Source organism: Triticum dicoccoides, chromosome 3B, assembly GCF_002162155.2.
Source record: "Triticum dicoccoides isolate Atlit2015 ecotype Zavitan chromosome 3B, WEW_v2.0, whole genome shotgun sequence".
NCBI lineage: Eukaryota > Viridiplantae > Streptophyta > Magnoliopsida > Poales > Poaceae > Triticum > Triticum dicoccoides.
The window spans coordinates 841,388,073-841,391,953 of NC_041385.1; the positions used below are offsets into that span (position 1 = coordinate 841,388,073).

At 38.5% G+C, this 3,881-nt stretch overlaps 1 pseudogene; it reads left to right on the forward strand.

The window, feature by feature from the left end:
• The first annotated feature begins 639 nt into the window (after window positions 1-639).
• LOC119280260 overlaps window positions 640-3,881 on the forward strand; it is a 10,933-nt pseudogene continuing 7,691 nt past the window's right edge.

Sequence of the window (3,881 nt, forward strand, 5' to 3'; positions counted from 1 at the left end):
AGCCCATTAAGCAAAGGCTAGCCCATATGGGTTCTGGCCCGGAGTATAAAGCCGCCGCGTCCCCAATCCGATGCATGGATTCCTTCCATTTGCGTTAGCAAAATCCCAACGGCGACCGCGGCTAGGTTTTTGATGGCTTCGTCGGAAGCAGAGATGGAGACCGAGATGGAGGGGGACCCCAAGAAAAGGCCTTGGATAACGGCGGCAGAGGCAGAACCTGCCGCGGCGGAGGACCCTGCAGTGGCGGCGGCGGAGTACGCGGCGTGGTTGGAAGAATGGCGGAGACGAGACGAGCACATGGGGTGAAGTCGGTTGAATTCCGGAAGAACCTGCTGGCGAATCCTTTGACGGCTGAGCAGTTACGAGAACGCAACGAAGCCGCCTGGGACAAGGAAACTATTTCTCTTGCGTTCAGTAAGCATCATCAGCAGCAGCAGTCCTAGCTTGTTTTCTTCTTGCTAGGATTGGATCTATGCAGCGCAAATCTCCTAAACTATTTGGTTTGGATACTATAAATTTTTGGTTGTCTCCTTTTATCTTTTTATTTATGCAGATACAGAATCCGGAGATATGTTGTTGTTGTCTCCTCCCATCCACCATCACTCTTGCAACTAACTAGATTGTATATATTGCAGCGGCATGCGCTTTACGAACGAAAATATTAAGGACCCTAATTATCCACGCCCTGTCCGCACCATGGAAACTCTGCAGATTGTTTCAGTCCAAGTGAAAGAAATAACCGGTGGGTTACAGTGGCCGTTGGATGTCTATAGGTTTGTCGCAGTGCGTGATGTGATGGATCGCAAACGCAATATGGTTTTCAACCGTCAAAGGGAGGACTGCCAAAGTATCAATGAACAGGTTCGTGAAAACTGTATTTTGTCCCGCCCTATTAGGATTGGAATAGAATAGCAGCAAGGAAATCATTCCTTTCCTTGTGCATCACCGTATAACTACCATGTCATATACAAACCTGACCACAAGTCAAATTTTCTACTATGTACTCCCTTCGTTCCTAAATATAAGTCCTTTTAGACACTTCAAATGGACTACAACATATGGATGTATGTAGACATATTTTAGAGTGTAGATTCACTCATTTTGTTTCGTATGTAGTCACTTGTTGAAATCTCTGGAAAGACTTATATTTGGGAACAGAGAGAGTAGAAAGCATGTTGTTTTGAAAGAAATAGATCTCAAAGCTATGCATGCATGAATAAGTAATGTCAGTTCCTAACAGAAAGTTGCACATGGTGCGTAGGATTTGTTTTTCGCTAAACATTGTATGTAATGTCACGGTTTGCTTGGTTTGAGTCTAAAAATATCATATTTTTTTAATAGTATCACTATTGCGAGGTCATCATTTATATGATGATTATTATTGCTTCCATTTGTCACACAAGCATCATGCTAATATTTCTTCCACAGTTTTGTAATACAACTCAGATAACTTATGGCCTGCACTTCTGCATTCACCAGACAAGCTCCCTCCTTTTCCATTTATTCCATGCAATGTTTACCTATTGTTTGTAGTTTAATTTTTCAGTTGGTTCCGGCAAGCTGAAGGGTTATAAATCTTTTAACATGTTCACTGCCCTTCTCAAATTTCCTCTTGCAAATTCTGCTAATCATTAAGTTATATTTTTCATGTTTTGCATCAACAAGTTTTTTTATTCAAGTCACCATCTTCAAGTTTCACTTGTATATAAATTGTGTTTTCATAGATGCACCCTAACTTGCATCACTAGTGCAGAACCGGGCAATAGCACCGGTTCGTAAGGCCCTTTAGTGCCGGTTCCATTACCGGCACTAAAGTGTGGGCACTAAAGCCCCTCCCCCCCTTTAGTACCGGTTCAGCACGAACCGGTGCTAAAGGGCAACCACGTGGCACGAGCCAGCTCCGGGGGCCTGGAGCCCTTTAGTACCGGTTGATAAGACCAACCGGTACTATAAGGTTTGGGGGTTTTTTAGTTTTATGATTTCTTTTTCATTTAATTTTGTGTTTCCATTTTAATTCTTTTTCGTTTGCTGATATTTTACGATACTACACATTGTACACGTTATGTATATATATATATATATATATATATATATATATATATATATATATATATATATATATATATATATATATAAATAGAATTTCTAGTAGAACCAATCATCGAGTTCAACATGATTGTCATGATATAAGCGTTCATATATAACACCACAAAAGCAAATCACTTAAGTTCACAACGAAGAACACGGACATGAAAGGACAAGTACTAATTAAGAGCAGCACAAAGAACTAGCTAAATCACTCTTGCTAGCTACTCTCTCTCCGATAAAATAGCATAGAACATGTATAGCTCTCCTGATTGATCATACTGGAGCATGCCGATAAACCTGTCTCCTAATCGTGGGCTGCGCTTCTCATTGCTGCCCCCTAGTACTTCTCTGCGATCATTAACAATTTTCCTCCAATCTTTCACTATTAAGCATTCATCGCTTCTAGAAATCTTGAATGCATTCATGTGGAATGCAGGATCTCTTGGCCGTAAGCTAACAATTGACATCTGACCTTTAGTCTCGATCCCCTGAGGCACAACTGTCATCGGGAGTCCCTGTTGAAGAACATCGTATAGTACTTAATTAATATACTTAGCAATGAAAGTTTAGGAAAAAAATATGTATGTAAAATATGCACTGAGGGCAAATAGTAAATATCTTACCATCATTCCTAAATAGATGTGACCGTAGTTCAATACCATCACTATTGGTCGCACGTTTTGAGTACTAACATTTCTAAGTGCAGGAAGAAAATTTGTCTTGACAGTATGAAGATCCTCAAGCCATGAAACATAATGACTTATTTCCTCGCAGTTTAGTTCAGCTCCGAGACAGTAGTAGGTCATGTCTACCAAGCGCCGGACATGTTTGGTTGAATGGAGATAAGCTGTCAATAGAAATTAGTTGTCAGTTATTTTTTGAATAAGCAATATCAAAGACAAAAATATAGATGAGAAGAACTCACATAATGGTAGAACTGGAGGCGTCTGCACATCGACCCATATGTCTCTATCACCTTCAATATCATCTTCCGAACGAATATCAAAGGTGATAACCATACCAGGCTCAAATGCATAAGCCTTGCATAGTGCTTGCCAAGTTTTGCATTCAAAATATGTGTACGTGTGTGTATTGTATACTTTGACGTTGAAAGTATAACCATCATGCTCAGTTTTCAGGTAAGCTCTCTTTACCTCCATAGTTTCCATATCTTTGAAACCTATCTTATCCAAGACAAAAATTCTTGCATGGCACGGGATGCGCTAGTATAATAGTAAAAATTAAAAATTATAAGTCAGGCAAATGAAGCATATATAAGTCATGCTTAATTACGAAAACAGACTTTGTCGTTGTGACTTACTGTATCGAATTCGAAAGTCTCATCCAGCTTGATGCTGAATCGCCTATCATCAACAAGGAAATTTCTATCGCACTGGCCGCGCTGGTCTTCACAGTAATCGCACATAATGAAAATTTTTCCGTCGTCGGACGACATTTCCTATGTTCATATTAGGCGAAACATTAATCACTTACTAATTCAATTAATTCAACTACTTCTAATAATTCAACTAAGCATTTACTAAAATAAACTAGTTATATTAATTCAAACTAAGCACATACTAAAATAAAGTAGTTCTATACATTAATTCAACTAGTTCAACTAAACATTTACTAAAAATAAACTAGTTCTCTATATATATTAATTCAACTAGTTCAACTAAACATTTACTAAAAATAAACTAGTTATATTAATTCAACTAGTTTAAACTAAGCATATACTAAAATAAAGTAGTTCTATATATTAATTCAACTAGTTCAACTAAACATTTACT